The 17,576-nt window shown below is 42.8% G+C and overlaps 1 protein-coding gene and 2 non-coding genes across 3 annotated transcripts in view; 1 reads left to right on the forward strand and 2 right to left on the reverse strand.

The window, feature by feature from the left end:
• The window catches only part of ngfa (nerve growth factor a (beta polypeptide)), a 56,739-nt gene that overhangs the window by 37,717 nt on the left and 1,446 nt on the right, over nucleotides 1–17,576 (reverse strand). The window lies entirely within an intron of this gene.
• trnat-agu lies at nucleotides 13,056–13,129 on the reverse strand. The gene has a single exon. It is a non-coding gene; the product is annotated as a tRNA-Thr (tRNA).
• trnam-cau lies at nucleotides 13,515–13,587 on the forward strand. Its single transcript has one exon. It is a non-coding gene; the product is annotated as a tRNA-Met (tRNA).

Raw genomic sequence — 17,576 nt, forward strand, 5'->3', positions numbered from 1 at the left:
GCAGTAGCATGCGAATACCAGTGCCTTCAATCGGATTCGAGCTGTGCGATGTAGTGTGGGAGAACTTGGGTAGGTTGAAGGTTGAATTTATGAAGTTATAAATGTTCTTTTTTCAGTGTGCCTCATTCCCTTCAATGTGCTTGGTACATTTTTTTTGCGATTCGATTATGCACCACCATAAACCCCAAAGAGAGACAGATTTGTTTGTTCTTGTAGCTGGTCATACTTTTATTAACCCTTGCCCAGTCCAAATGGTTTTAAAACTGCTGTAATAAATGTGCAGGCAGCAGTGCTCTCGCCATGAGGGGCTTTCAGGCATGAGCAGTACCAATATAGTAAACTACAATGCTAATCACACAGAGGGGATCTCGTAAAAGCAAAGGCGTCCGCCGGCTTCGTCGCAGCTATGTCATTATCAAGCAAAAGGCTGGTAAAAAACGAAAACTAGCTAAACAAGCAGAACTGCATGAAACCACAATGCTTTGTGGGTATTATGTGGAAATTCTGCAGTGGGGACTTCACGGTGAAACTACTGCACCTGAGCACAATGTAAAAGACTGATGCCAGTGTCATTAGTCGAGAATGGAAATGCTTGGTGGGAGTTCATGTTAATGGGTGAGACATTGTACAGTATTTCCGCTGTGTGGACATTCTCACTGCCTAATAGCAGATAACGACTTAATCTTTCGGGAAACTACGAATTTGCGTGTCCATATGGGCATGCGTGGTTACTGTATGTGCACGCACGGTTGTTGGCATGAGAATAAATACTGTACAAATGAAAAGAGGTGCAATGGCTGCTGCTGCGGCTGCAGTAAAGGCCTCACATAACGAGCTGCTCTGTGTTCCATTAATTCACCTCGTAAAGAAAAAGAAACGGACCACCGTGGATCCCACAATGCCGTGTGTGAGTAGGTTTACTTTCTTAACCATTTAAAAGTGCCCTTTCAGCTGCTTGTTGCAAAAATCAAATGAGCAAAAGCGACTGAAGATAAATAATGATGCAAGGGGAAAGGCCGCCTCTGTATCGTTTTTCCATGCGTTTAACAAGAGTCCTCCTTAGCGGGTATAGCACTTTTCCGATTTGACAGCTGTGTGCAGATCTCAGACACAGCTCCAGACACAGGTGCATGTCTGGCGTCTCCGACGCTGTGACATAGTGGTGCAAACCTGCCCCAGAGACCCCTCTGGGTCGGATCTTGCATGATTTACCTTCCACTCACCCGCACACGAGCGCATGCAGACAGGACCTTGTGCCGGAGGTTTCCGCTCCATTGCCTGAACTTTTATGGACGCATGGGTAATTTGATTTGTGTCTTGAGGAATCACAGTGCCACAGCTTTTCGCAGGATCCCTTTACAGAGCAGAAACCAAACTCTTTCCTCTAACAATGGATACAATATGTTTTCATATGTATTACTTCTTTTAATTATTCAACCAAAAAGGGAGTTTCTTTTCTGTATGCTGCATGTTGCTGCAAACTGTAAAGCACAAATAAATGTCTTTTAAGAATTTTATTTTTAGGACTCCACTGAATCCTTTCAGGACTCACTTTGGCTCATAAATAACCAGTTAGGTAATAGTTTATTAGAAGAGTAAGCTGTGCACCAGTGGACTGGGCTTTAGCATTATACTAAGTGATTGGGCTCATTGCTTTATAAGGCAGCGAAAGACAGATTTATTCCTTGCTTATGATTTTGGGGTCAGGAGGAGTTAATGTTGAATTTAGTAGAGTGGTTGTGATAAACAATTTGTGCGTGCAACAGAAACATTTTATTACAATTTGGCCATTTTCTTTCCGTTTTAGTCCGGCTGTGGCATGTCACTTTGTGTGACTCAAACATATGTTAGAAATAAGTTCTTCATCTGATGGGTGCAGCGGAGGCTATATTTTGAGTGTGATTGCACACGTTTGTGTTTATGACAGAACAAACAAGTTTTAATCATCCGTTTACATGTCTGACAGACGAAGCCAGCACTTAACATTATGGCCTTGTGTCAAGGTAGTCCTTTTACATTCACAAAGCAGGAGTGCAAAACAGCCGCATCCGCTGGCGGAAATTCCACCTGCTTGGAAGGCGATGTGTTTAAACTGTAAAAATTCCTGCCATTGCTCCAGAACACATTAGCCCCCTAGGGTCCATGTTCATAACACATCCAACCTGACCCTGCTCTGACTCAAGAATTTCATTAAAACACTTCACAAGCAGAGAGAGTGAGAATGTGATGATTTAAGGAAGGAAAAGCTGCATTGGAAATGAAATTATGTTTACTGCTGATGGACCGGAGATCTGAGCATTAAGGTCTGTCGACCTCATTTATCAAACTGTGCTCAGAGCAAGTTCAAAAAAATCCGGGCACAACAGGGTAACCGAATGCGAAGAAGCAAGTTGTTATTTAGCATGCATGCACACACGGCGACAATTACCCACACCTATTTTACATTCAACTGCGTGTGCCCGTGGTGATGTAAATCAGCCATGGTCCTAAAATGCCATATGGTCCAGAACATTATTCTAGTGAAAGGCTTAGCATATGGCTACTTTGTAGGGCTACAAATTTCCGACTTATTTATATAGTCATTTAATTTATTCATACATGTGTACAACTCACATTGAAGTGCCTAAAAATTCTGGCATTGGTGATAAATAAACGTTCTTGGGTTTTATTAATTAAAAAGTGCTATATGTCAGTCTCCTCTGTCGACGAATGTGGTTTCTTGTTAGGAGTGGGTGGTGGTGATAGTAGTTTCAGTGTTTCAGCATTCAATAGCCTTTACAAGACGAGAGGTCGTGATGCCTGTGCCATCTGAGCAGCGGCCCCTCTTCGGGGCCGACCGGACGCTATAGTGCCAATAGCCGCTTATTACGCTAACCTCAGTAGAAGCAAAGGTTTAGAAATATAAGCAGAACAAGAGTTTCCACTCTTGAGCAATGGAGGAATGAAGTTTGTTGCTGAACTAGTCCCGTTCCTGCTAGATATAGGCCTAATGCTAATGCTGGCTATGCAGCGATATGCAGCGATGACCCTGTAGGTCTGTACGTATACTCCGCCCTGATTCTGGCTCTCCAAAACTCAAAAAAATCGAATCTACTACAAGAAAGTATGGGTGGTTGGATCTTATTTGATTGAGGGTGTTGGCAGGCTAAGCAAACAACCTCACATTTTAAATCACATTATGATTGTTGCAGATACATGCGTGATGCAAGAGTCGACACACTCTAAACCCGAGAAGACCAGAAATAAAACAGCACAGACAGAAATCTCTCAAGTGTATGAAAGAAAACTGTTGAAAAATGTGTGCTCATGTAGGATTGAATCACTAACTCTAACAAAAAAAAGTGGGCAGGCAACCATATAAAATTTACTTCACCCTTAAAGAAGCTGCTTGAACCTCATACTCGACAATCTAGCATGTCTTTGTGTCTGTGCATGGTTTGGGAATCAATTTGGCTACCGTAACGTTTTGGTTCATTCACATGGGCAGGAGCAGCTCTAAATGTACACACATCGTCAAGTAATCAATAAAGCTTAAGTGTCAAACTGGGTGCATGAGCTGTTTACACAAAAAAGCTGCGCGGTTGATCAATGAAGCGCCTGATGTAGAGGATTTGACATATGATAGTACCACCAGCTCCACCCTATCCCACCTGCCTGCCTGTCCATCCTTACCTTTCTGTTGAAACAAGATCCTTGGGAGAGAGAAGGGATTCTGCCTATACCCATCTATTACAAACATTGTACTCCCTGCCCACTGTCCCTCCCCATGCCCATCCCCTCTACCTCACCCACCTCACCCAGGGCGGGGATCAGGTGTCCCTCTTTGAAATCTAGGACAGGATCAAACAGGACGCAAGGAATTCGATAGGCCAGCCCCACTGCCATCAGGACCATTAATAGAGGACTAGTATGACTAGGTGTGTGTGTGTGTGTGTGTGTGTGTGTGTGTGTGTGTGTGTGCGAAGAGAAGAATGAAGCAGAGGGGGGGAATTTACAACTGGGGCTGTGTTTGGGGTACATTGAGAGCTGATAGGCTAGCAGTCAGGCTGCTGTGTTTTCATTGGCTAAAATTGTGGCAAACCTCAACTTGCCGACACACATCGGAGGCATATTGGCTATAATCATTGAATAAAGTTTAGTTTAGAGTAATTCTATGAATGCATCAAAATATAAAAAGGCAATATGCAACTTGGAAAAACTTCCCCACATGGTAAAAGATAAATTCGTAGTAAAAAGTTTTTGTCCAGTCACTCCGCCTCATAGCTCAAACCACACCAGTCCAATGTGCTTTGAGTTTTATAAATGCAAGCCACCAGCAGAATATTGGTGGTATGAACAGTGGCCAAACAAATGCTAAATAACCATATCAAAACAAATGTTCTTTATGTACCTTTTCAGATATTCCCGCGGAACCAATGGTTCTGCTTGTCTCAGTTGTAACTTAGTTATTGCTCTGTGGTCAGTCACAGTGGCGTGGCTGATTTTAAATTATAGCTGAAAGATTAGAAGATACAGACTACTCATATTTTATTTTTGTGTTGCTTGTTCAGTAATATTGTTGTTTCAAACTCTGTGGAAACTCTGTATGTCTCCACATGCTTGAATGTTAATGTGCCTAAAATGGCAATTAATGTCTGTTCAATATGTGAGTTATTGTTCCTGCCAGCACACTGCTGCTTGTCCAAACATGGACACATATGTGTTTATACATGATAATAAAAGATTCACCATGTTGTGACTGATTTGGGATGAGAGATAAGTCCCCACATGTTGACATTAGGGCACGAACCTTAACCGCATAGATTCTCATCCTAACCTGAAGACCAAGTCTGAACCCCCAAACAGCCAAAGTCCCTACATTGAGACAGGTTTTTTTTAAATCACAAAGTACAGCTAAAGTTGATGAGAATGTTTTTAATTTTGCAACAAGTTGACCATGAAACAAATTATTAGACAAATGTGGACCTGATTACATCATTAGATGAGTCATGGGAATAAAGAGTTGTTATACTGTTGGGGGTCATGAATGCACTGCTCAAAGTTCTCTGTGTTTCAAATCATTTCTGCACATGGCCAGGGGCTGTTTTATATTCAAAAATAGATCATTACATGTCTATGTGGTTTTTTTTGGTAAGATTATGGTTGTGGAAGTGGGTCGGGGGTATGCGCCACAGCTGTCATCCATCTGGCTCCTTGACCACAGCTTGTTAAGTTATGTTTTCACCATCTTATACTTCGGTGCACCTTCTTGTTAATTTTGCCTGATCCTTATTGTTTGTTATGTATTTATTTACAGTTGTGGTGATAAGCCATGTCATAGTCTTACTTGCCATGGGGATACCTGGACAAATTCCAATGGGCCCCTGCAATGGTGGACCATAAAAAAAAGCAGAAAAAGAGGCACTGGTACTGACCAATCCCCACCAAGTTCAACCCTCAACAACCCTCGCCGGCCACCTTCACACCTCACACACCTTCACAAATCTTTGTAGAAACAATTCAGGTAGACGTTGTCATTTCAAACTATACTCACACTGGCATTGACACACGCAAAGAGAGACCATAGTAGTGCTTTCGACTGTCAAAGACTGCAGGTCGCAGACAAGCTCTCACATTTCCCAAATGCTTACATTCCACGTCCACCCCAGTGTCAGGCCTGGGTTTACACAGTCAGACAACCAAACCAGGGGTTGACAAGGTGAAGTCCAAGGCTTTACAGCTCGCTCACACACACACTCACACACGCGCGCACACACCAGGTGGTATTTGCGTCTCTGGACAAACACTTGTAAAGCTGGAAGTAAAGCTCTCCACCGTTACGGTCGGGGATTAAGCAGGACCCAAAAATGCAGAGGTGCATTTACTAATAAAAGAAAAGAGACTTACTGCCTCTCAAATAACAAAATGCAACTAAAGGTGTCCACAGGTGCGCGAACAGAAACTCTCAGGTAGAAAAACACAGGAGCCAAAAAAAAGGTTGTGGGGGGGGAAGCAACAGGAACAAAATCGTAGGGACAGACCGGGTCAAACTCACAGGGACAGACCAGGGGACAGACCGGGTCAAACTCACGGGGACAGACCAGGGGACAGACCGGGTCAAACTCACAGGGACAGACCAAGGGACAGACTGGGTCAAACTCACAGGGACAGACCAGGGGACAGACCGGGTCAAACTCACAGGGACAGACCAGGGGACAGACCGGGTCAAACTCACAGGGACAGACCAGGGGACAGACCGGGTCAAACTCACAGGGACAGACCAGGGGACAGACCGGGTCAAACTCACAGGAACAGACCAGGGGACAGACCGGGTCAAACTCACAGGAACAGACCAGGGGACAGACCGGGTCAAACTCACAGGGGACAGACCAGGGGATAGACCAGGGGACAGACCGGGTCAAAATCACAGGGACAGACCAGGGGACAGACCGGGTCAAACTCACGGGGACAGACCAGGGGACAGACCGGGTCAAACTCACAGGGGATAGACCAGGGGACAGACCAGGGGACAGACCGTGTCAAAATCACAGACGAAGGGAAGCACAGAGACTAAATAGACACAAGGTGGGCGGGGCCAATTGAACACAGGTGAGACACATTAGGAACAGGTGCAGACAATCACAGGGGCACGAGACACAGGAAAAGCAAAGACCCCAGAAACAAGACACAGGAAAGGAAGTGCAGCATCACAAGGAAAAGGACTTCAAAATAAAACAGGAAACAACAACAAGGGATCAAGAAACTAAGGGGAATAATAAAATAAACAAACTAACGAGTCCACTATAACTTAATAACTCATGATCCGCAAGAAGACACACCTTGGGAGAACAGAGTGGAAGGAGCCATCAAAGAGCCAGAGGGAACAGAGCTCATGTGGCTTGACTGATTCTTGTAAAGGTCAGATTATCCTCTCTAAGTGACTGGTGTTGTTGTTGAATATTTTATTTCCCAGCCAGCAGGACTTACTGGCTACAGACTTGTTTCATGAAGATGACAGCCCTCTCTCTTTCTCTGTATACAAAAAGTACACATGTATAATACGGTAAATCCCTCTTCACGTTTTTTTTTTTTGGCTGCCATGGCCTTTTCAGCTTTTCCGATTAAGCAAAATATTCTGACTGCGTTATGGGGGTTGTTTAGTTATTACAGTCTATTCATCAGTCGCAGTTATTAATTTCTTTCCTTTTACCCCTGACATATTTATATTTTGTGTCCCTATGTCATCCCCTATGCAATGAGAAAGAAGATGGTTGACTTTTATTAGAAGTAGAATGTGTGTTTGTGTGCATTTGCTCTTGTTTCTCTGGACCAATAAGTGTCTTGTAAAGGAGTACATGTGGAACGCTCTTTTGCTTTTGAAGTTTAGACACAGCACTAGGATTCATTTTAGGATTAGGACACTTTTATTTTTAGTTATGTTGCATATTACAATTTCGCATGAGATATATAAGATGAGCTTGTAAATTAAGGGGCAGAGCTAAACTCGCCAAGATATTATAAAGTAAAGTTCAGCTCAAACAGCTCAAAAAAGCACCATAATGACAAACGTAACTTTTATAAATACATTTCACCAGTAATACTATTGTCAATATAGTGTAAAGATCTGGGTATTGATTTTGGTACTGGTTAGGGCTAGTCATGATTGGGTAAGACATGTATGTCAGTAAGGGTCCTTGCAAGTATATAACTATACGTGTGTTTTCTCAAGTATGGTGGTGAGTCAATATATAACCCCTGATTACCTGTTAATGGCGGTGTCACTGTTGACGATTCCCCATTATGTTGTCAGAGCTTGGGAGGAAAAACTGAAGCATCAGTGTCCTCTGCTGCCCCCAGGTGGTCAGTAATAATCGTACAGAGGAAAACCAGTTGGGGAAAATATATATATGTATATATGTATGTATATATATATATACATATATATGTGCAAACCTGTTTGCCCAAAATGGCATCATCACCTGCAGGAATTCTTTATTTTCAGACTTCACTTTCATCTAATGTGCTACACTGTGTTATGCTTTCGGCACATGAAACCATAAGCCATTATTATCCGGAGGTTTTTTTTGAAATGCACATTGTCACTTCTACTCCCTGTGTTGCAGTTTGAGACTGACGGCTCTGTTCGCCATCTAGATCAAGCTCCGCTGCCTTCATTGATACCAGCCGCCCCTCCTCTGCCCCCTCAGTCCCCTGGCTCCCTCGAGCCCTGGCCGTGGTGCACTTGTATCGGGCAGCTTTGGAAACCCAAACCCTCATTACCTCCCTCATTACTCCCTGCTGTACAATGGGAACCTGTTTCTTGGCTTTCACCCCACAAGCGCGCACACACGCACGCTCAAATGCACCTCATGGCCTCGCCCGTCTCTCTTTTAATTCCTGCGGGCTCGCTCTCTCTCTCTCTCTCTCTCTCTGGTCCAAGACCCTGGTGATCAGGTGTCTGCTGTGTCTTTGTCTGTGGTTTTGTTCTGGAGCACAAAGGCAGCCTGTCTCCCTCTGCATCTCTTTTCTTTCTTTCTTTAAAAAAAAGAAAAACCGACTCCCTTCATTCTCCTTACTTTTCCTCAATGTTAATTCTTGTCTTTCTATGGTAGGGAGTGTGTGCAGCACTTTCGACATGATCGCGCTGGTTTTTGGTGTAGTGTAACACTGTTCAGTTTCCTGTCCGTGCCACTGGGGAGCAGCAGCGGTCACCGTGTAGATCCCCAGTGAAAAATGATGCCTGGAACAAAGTTTGGAGGAACAATTCGTCTGAGTGGCAGCCTGAGCCCTTGTGGTTTATGAAGATCAACTTCTTAAACCACAAGCATCTTAGTTGAGCTCCGCAGACTGAGCAGTTCTGTTTTAGCGACATGATCTGTTTATATACAGTCTATGGTCATGATGTGCCAGTTGTGTGTTGTTTAGCGCTGCTGAAGCTGAGCTGCTCCATATGGGGGGAAAACATCTCTCTGGAGTCTCTTGAAGATTATGGCACTAACCGTTCAGTGATCTGAGAGGGTTTCTGTTTCATCTATACAATAAATCTACATGTGGTTTCTCAGAATGACCATATGTGTGAGTAACTACGTGTCTGTCTATCTCCATGGGGGAGGTCCATCCATAGTCCATCTACTGTATATGTTCAGCTGTTTTGCCAAGTTGTCATAACACAGCCTTCACTAATGGAGCCGCTCATTACTTTACTTGTGGCAAAACTCTAACAGGGGCGTGGTCGGGACTGAAGAGTCTGCGTAAACATGGCCATTATGAAGAAAAGCTAAAACCCTGACATCAGGATTTGAGTCAGAGTTTACCGAAAACATGCCCAATACGTTAGAGGAGTGCAGGTATTTTTGAAATGAGAAAGCTGCTGTGGCTATTCATCTGATAATAATAAGATAATGATGAAAAAAAAAAACGTTCCTTATGCTGCACTTTTCAAAACACAGTTACAAAGTGCTTTACATGGTTGACACATTTCAGGTCAATTGTAAATAAAATCAGGGAATAAAATAATACCTTAATTTAACATCAAAATACTGCATTAAAGTAATGAACGACAGGAGATGTAGGTAATTAAATGGTGTACTAATGATTAATAAAAATGCGATGTATGTCCGAGGCCGCCAACAGAGTACCGACAACACAGTAATAATGAGGACAGTTATTGGTTCACCGCTTGCGCATGCATATTGCGCATTTCCTTGAATTCCAAAGATGGCGCGCATCGTCTTACAGATATCTCATGTATTTCCCTTAATTTGACACTTTAACAGCATTTGCATGCCGCGTTTAACTTTAATCGGGTTAGGTTATAGGGTAAGGATCCGTTGTCGCAGAGTTATATCCCTCCCAGACCCATGACCAAAGGACGAAGGTGTTTGCATCATCTGACAAATAAGTGTGCCATTGCATCGATCACACTGCACTGGTATTTGCTTGATTCTTTTGTTTTTATATAGTTTAATTTCCATGTTTGATGAAAGGAGAGCAAGTTTTAATTTCCACTATTTCAACTCCCAGTGTCAAACGTGAATGACAGGATAAACACGGACGCTGTGAAATAGTAAATGGGAAAGACCTCTGAACAAACAAAGATGATTAAGTTTATTCAGCAGACAGGAAAAAGACAGGCAACAAGTCAGGCTGTTCAAGTAATGGACATTGGCATTACTAATATGTGACTGGGTTAAGTGTTTGGGACGTCACGACATCACCATCATGCTGTTCATTGTGATTATTCATCCAACTATTTTAGTGACTATTACATTGATAAGTTACCTTTGATAATATGGACTTAAGAGCCGTCTCACTGTGTGTCACCTCTTACACAGAGACTGAACGGTGGAGTTCAAAGATGAAGTTGATTGTGTAGCTCTCACACAGACAGACTTCATCTGAGGCGTTATTCCACCATGTGTAATGACACAAACACAGCTCAGCAATGTCTAAACGCCCTCAGAACACGCACGTGCAAACACGCACGCACGCACGCACACACACACACGCACACTCGACATGTGGAAAAAGGATGTTACCTCCATCAGTGCTCCTTCACACTGGGTCGCCGTCAGTCCTGGAAAAACAGTAAACTGGGTCATGAAGGAAAGACTGGTGAGTTTGTTTACCACAGCAGCACATGTGGGCTGGTGTTTTCAAACCACACACAAACACACACACACACACACACACACACACACACACACACACACACAGGGATGTCTGCTTTGCTAAACTATTCTGTTATTCACTCAGGTTTGAATTGATTGTGTTTTAAACAATTCTTTAGAAAATGTCCCTTAATATATACAATTTGAAATAATTTAACACATTTCATTGCTGCAATTGTTGCTTTACCTGTTTACTTTGTCACTTCTCTTGACTGTTAATCCAGAGCATCTGGCCTTTTTGTGTCTTAATTGTGTCGGTAGAAATACATTTTACCCCCAAATTAACCCTAGTAAAATATTTACAATAATAATAGCTATTGAAGTTCCTTTTCTTAAGGAAATATTATTGTACCACTGTTTAAACTTTGGTGGCAGTGGAGAAAGATCTGTCCATGAAAAGAACTTGGTGAACCTTGAGCTCTGTCAATGGAAAAACCTTGTCTGCAGTGCGAGTGTGCACCTGCGTGTCTGTCCTGTGTGCACGCACGTGTAAATAATTGTGTGGCACGTTTCCTTTAGTGCCACAGGGTTCTAATTACCAGCAACTTTCCATCCCGCCATTGCTTTTACAAATCATATGAAAGCTAAATTTATACATGAGCTCAATGTTTTTAAGTCGCTAATTGCATCCCAAATGTTTTTGCCAGGATGCGTCGTGTTTCAAGCATCGCAAACTGAAAGGACAGGAATTAGTGTTTTGTGTGTGTGTGTGTGTGGGGGGGGGGGGGGGGGGGGGGGGGGGAAGGGGGGGGGGGGGGGGGGGGGTGCTGTGTGAGCGAAAGAGGGAGATGGTGAGGTGAAAAAGAAAGGGAAAATCGCAATCTTCGAGTAAATCAAATCAAAAGTGATCTTGGAAAAAGGGAGACGCTTTAAGAACGTCTAAGAAAACACACACAAACACACACACACAGGCTACTACACTATGCCTTTTCAGATGAATGTGTCATCGTCCTCCACTGTCTTCGCAGCTGCTCATCTGAGATCTGAATTCTTCTCAGTGACTAGAAGAGGACACGTTGACATACGCTTCCTTTGTATGTGATTGTGCATTTCCACCTCTTGATTATCAGCTTTTGCTCACAGCTTTCAGAGCGTGCAAAGGGAACATCGAGGAGAAGGAAAAACTGAGGCTGAAAGATCAGATGGGGGCAGTCAAAAAAATGGTTACCCGATGTCAATCGGCATTTCGGACCTGGCATTATACATCTGTAGCACAGAGAGACAAGGGCAGTGCACTTAGAAATCTGATGTTTTTTTCTCCATTAAGAGTCTCCTCATATATCTCAAGAGAAGACTCACAGCCTCATCATTATGCAAAAGAGAAATGACTCGTCTCCTTCCTGTCTCTCTATTGGCAGAAAGTTTCTTTAAATATCTTTTCAAATTTCTCCAACAAACTTGTTGTATACTAAGTAGCGATGATGTGAAGATGTATTGAAGAGAAGTCCGCCGACACCGTCTGGATTGTATATAAAAGGTTTATTACAAAAAGACCAGCATCAATTCAAGCACTGCAGAGCTTGGAGAGTGTCCGGCCAAAAGGACAGCTCTGCCGACACTACTTCGGGCTTACATTTATATAGGTCCGTTGTTTTCTAAAAAAGGAACGTGGTTCGAATTGAGTTATACTATGTAAGACGTAGAACGAAGAGGGGTCAAAAAGGAAAGGTAAGGGGTCATCAGATGGCCCCTAACATAACATTCAAGAGTAACAAAAAGACACTACAAACTGAACAAAGCCCTGTCAAAATTACCTGACAAACTGGCGGCAGAGACAGTGAAAGCTCTTGTCACAGTGAAGAAATGTGCAGAATGAAAAACATAACATTACACACACGACTACACAGTCGGATGATGTCCGTGTGTTCCGCGTGAACAAAGCGGCAACCGTTTTACCTTCACAGTTTAAATAAATTAGACTTTGTACAACTATATATGACACTCATGTAGCATCTCTTTTCAAATGAAACTTACTGTTCCCCAGTTTTAGCTAACCCGTGGTGTTCCACATACCAAACAAGGACAACAGTGAAGGAATTAGTTTCTACTCCGGATCTCTTTAGATATATCTGGATTTTTTCTGATGCAGTTTGCAAATATGTATTCATATGTTTCTTGTATCTGTACTCTGTTTTACAAAGTTTGTTTGTCTGTTTTACAAAATTGAAAAACGTGGCTATAACAAAAAACTGTTATAAATGAAATAGATTACTTTGAATCAACACAAGTTTGTTATTTCTAAAATAGAAAAATCAAGATTTAGGTGAAAGGTCCTCATAATATTAGGGGGATAGAAATACCCCTTAAGATGGCAACATACATAGTGAGTACAAGTGTAACCGCCCATGTGTTCTTTACTATCTCACATTACAAGTTACATGTGAAATTGAGCTGTACTAGTGGAAAAGGCACTGCTGAGATTCGAACTCAGGATCTCCTGTTTACTAGACAGGCGCTTTAACCAACTAAGCCACAGCACCTCCTGAAATCACTGGAAGGGTCACAGTATTTCAATACATGTGCTATAGACAGAAGTCAAGATAACACTTGGGTGATCCAATCATAAGTCAACAGCTCTAGGTACAGAAGTGAACGCACCCAAGATGCGTTTGAGATGTGACCAATTCTCTGTATTAGGCGGCGGTTCAAGAGACTCAAATGTCTATTATAAAAACACACGCCAGAGACGAGGGGATCCTATAGTGAATAACTGCTACTGCTGAAGTTACCTATAGACATGTTTAGTGTTTCAACTCCGCCCCTTGTTTAAGTCAGTTGAAATTCGACATGCACCCTCCCCCGAACCACTGACGCGTTGACCTTCAGCCTGCCAACTAATACGCACATGCTCACAGTTATGTACAGGCCTCGTTGGCGCAGTAGGCAGCGCGTCAGTCTCATAATCTGAAGGTCGTGAGTTCGAGCCTCACACGGGGCATGTGTTTTCAAATTGATGTCATAACTTAGTGAATTATGTCTCCATGGGAACAGTGACAACACCACGCGGGAAGGTCCTCATTAAAAGAGCAACTTTTACTACGCTGCAGAGTCGACCTAATGCTACATGTTTTTCCAACCATCACAATTCATCTTTAGTTTGGTTTCACCTACTAATGAATTTGGAGACTTGAGTCCGATAACTGCAATAGTTACAATAACACGATACACACGACATCTACACGGGAACAATTCTGCAAAATTGCAACATTTAGGTGATTTGAACAAAGTCGCCCTACATTGAAACGTCACTCTTGTTGATTGGAAACCGTCTCCGGGCATTTAAGTTCACTTTCCTTCTTACTATTGGACAGATGCGTGGCCTCATATCCAAACTATCTGTGCCCCCTTGCCACTGTCTCCTCCAACAAGGCCGTTAATTTGAAGTGAACCACAACCCTTTTCTCCCTCCTTTCAACAAGTTACATAACAAGCGAATACCTGTCTTCATTCCCCTTGTCTTCTCTGTCTCTCTCTCTCTCTCTCTCCTCCGCCCCTTCGAGTCACATCATCCCCACCGACATCCCCTTTGTCGGGCTCTCCACACCTTTGCCAGTTTCTGTCTCGCGCTCTCTCGGCCTGTTCTAATCAGTGCCTGTGGTGAATAATTCACTCGGTCCAACATGGACTGAAACTCTTTGATTGGCAGCTTTATTCTCCCGTCTGCTACATTATTAACATACCTCCATCGGGCATTGTTGCTATGGCAAAGGGCATCACAGACCAGAGAAGAGTCAGCAGTTTTGAAGAAGGACAACGCCCCTCCTCCCCCAAAACACACATCCTTATCAATCTTTTTCTCCCTCCGTCTCTGATTCCTCATATCCATTCTCTCCCTCTTTGGTCTGGTTTGTCACCCTGAATGTCACCGCTCGATAGAGGCACACAGAGCTGGACTAATAAGTGTCTTTGGTTTGTCAGTGGGCTGAACTAATAGACATAGAAGTCAAGTATACTTTGTCGTAACTATGCTGGCCAGCAGAGACACACAGATCTGCAAGAAAAAAAAATGTCTTCAATATAGTGCCTGATAAAAACGTACATATCAGAAGAGTTAGACCTAAACTAATTTTGGAAACACAAAGGCTAATTCACTTGCTGAATTCACCAGATATGCATGTACACCTAAAACACATCCACGACAAGCCTAGAACAGGATGATTTAAAGATGAAACAAAGGGTGAGGATTTGAGGGAGCGTGGAGACTGGAGAGGCACGATAGAGGACAACTGAGACTCAAAATGATCACAAAGAGATTGAGGGCACCATAGTTGCATTGTAATTGAGCTTTAACTGTGCCAATGTCACTCTCATTGTGGGCTAAGTGGGTGATTGTGCACTTTTGTGCATTAGATGGTGTGTGCATGTTTTTCTTTTTGTGTTTTTTTCCTTTCTGGAATTCAATTTACACTGTCTCACATCCCCATGATGCCCGAGGAAGTCATCTGTCAAAGTGGGTAGCTGGGGAGGTCTGCGGTGAGTGTGAGTGTGTGTGTGTGTCTCTGCTGCACGTATGTCTGTGTGTGTCTGTTTTTGTGGGCAGCAGTTTTCATTTGCTCCTATTCCTTCAGTTGCTCGGGCCTTTTCAAAGTCTCAGTGCTATTAGCCCTTTGCCCTGTTCTGAAAGGAAAGACAGAACTAAACACTCTATGTTCCTTGAACTTAATAACTATAAACTTAAACGCATAACACCCTCTTCTCTTCTCTCCTTCTGTGTCCCGGGACAGCAGCCTCGCGTCCACCAGAGGTGAGTGAGAAAAACAGATGTACTGACTTTGTAATCTTTGAATGATGCCACTAGCTAAAATAGTATGCTGGACTCATTCTGTCCTTAAAGAAGTGCCCCGCTCTTGAAAAAAAACAAGTTTCTGAACTGCAAAAAAAACAACCGGAGCATTGCTTGGGTTCATCAGGTGCCTCTGCACATGCGTGTGTGCTTGAGATAATCATATCAGCAGCCTTTTATGGGAAGCTGTGAGAAATTGGGTTAGTTCTGTCATCTCATTGTCCTCTCTCGCAAGTGGGAACAGAAAGCCTGTGCTTCTAATTAACAAGCACAGAATCACAGGCACCCATTGTACCAAATGACAATAAGTTTGAGAAAAGAGCAGTCACAAGATAATTTCCTTTTTTTTGGTATTAAAAAACAGCCTGGGAATATGTCATCGGTTGCAGAGATAATGAGGCAGTGACAGTGAATGGTTTTTGCAGTCATTGGAATTCATGGTGGAAAACTTGCTCTGCTCTTAAGAACGAGCTGGAGAGGCGTCCATGGAATAAGTGATGAGTTTATCCACTAGTAAAACTCAAGTCGCATATCAACTAGGTGACGTGGGAATTAACAGTCAAAAGACTCGGAAATACAATTTCTGCCAATATTCCCCTTTTACTGTAATTAGTGCCAGGTCTACCTCCAGCTTAATTTCCACTTCATACAGAAGGAATCACTTTGGAGCATGCGGCTCAGAGAGCCTGTCACTTGTGCTTCTCGTATTACTGTTTTTCAGCCTCCTTCCTTAAATGGGTGATATTTGGCAAGAACATGTCAATGTTCACTGCTGTTCATGGATTTTCCTTGTTTCAGTACGCTTTCATTCAAAGCTATTTATTGAACTGTCCTTGGGCAAAGGATATGGAAAATACTGTTATTCTTTTTCTTTTACAATGACTAAAGTTTTTTACTGATTTGCACTAAATAAACCTAAAATTTGCAGCCGTTGGCATTGTCATTTGTCCGATTCAAACGTAAGTTCTTTCAAGGCTACAATATGTGTATTTGCAAATTCACTTCAGAAAGCGCACATGCTTTCGGGCAGGATTCATGTGAAACACACATTTAAACGTGTGTTCTCTGATCACAAGGGCAGAGATTTCTAAATGCCAAGACTGAATAATTTATCATGGCGACACCTTTCAGAGAGGTCAGTGATGGGGGGATGATGATGAAGAAGGATAGCATGATGAGTGTGATGAATGAACGGCTGGAGGACAAGAGGAAAAGGACAAAAATTATGGAGAAAACAATAATGGACACACACACACACACACACACACACACACACACACACACACACACACACACACACACACAGAGGAACAGAACAGTTCAGGAGAATAGCTTGCATTTGGCTCCTGAGTCAATCCTGACATGAATGTAATCCACAGCAGTTGAAAGGTTCTCCTTGGTCGAGGAAACAATTGCACCTTTTTCATTTCTATTTCTATTATGATCCATTGAAAAATTAAAATGTAACAGTTGAAGTCAGATTACAGAGCATGACCAGTTACTGTCAATAATGAAGACTCTTGAACGACTGTTAATCGAAATTTTCACAGGAGGCAAAAGTGTATGCAAATGTAGGGACTTGTAGTTTGCTGGCGTCAACACTTTCCTTTGTAAAATCCCACATCATGCAAACATAACCTTGACTGTATCAATAGTTAAAGGAAATAAAGGTAAAGTCAAATCCATCAACCTCTTTTAGTTAAACCTTAATTTAACACATTAATTACAGGGGGTTTTCAAGATGTACCTGCAAAAAGTCTGATCACTCAAGAGCTGAAGTTGATGGTGAAAAGAAAATGACAAGATTAATAAACACCGATTTAAAGAGGTGAAGAGTGTGATCGGAGGTGAGGGCAAATTAAAAATAAACTCGAGGAGAAAGGTGTATGTTCGCACAGTTGCTGTTGGCAAAGACAGGCTGACCCACATAGCAAGAGACAGGAGCGCACGTGGAGGCCAGAGAGGCCACTGAGGAGCTCCAGCCACAAAGTGTGTGTGTGTGTGTGTGTGTGTGTGTGTGTGTGTGTGTGTGTGTGTGTGTGTGTGTTTGAGAGTGATCTCAGTTCTGCTAATGACCTATTGCCTCTGCAGGTTCCAGGCAGGCTTTCAGAAGGTATCGGGCCTCCCATGGTACCATCACTCAA

The sequence above is a fragment of the Scophthalmus maximus genome, chromosome 3 (genome assembly GCF_022379125.1).
Source record: "Scophthalmus maximus strain ysfricsl-2021 chromosome 3, ASM2237912v1, whole genome shotgun sequence".
NCBI classification, from domain to species: Eukaryota; Metazoa; Chordata; class Actinopteri; order Pleuronectiformes; family Scophthalmidae; genus Scophthalmus; species Scophthalmus maximus.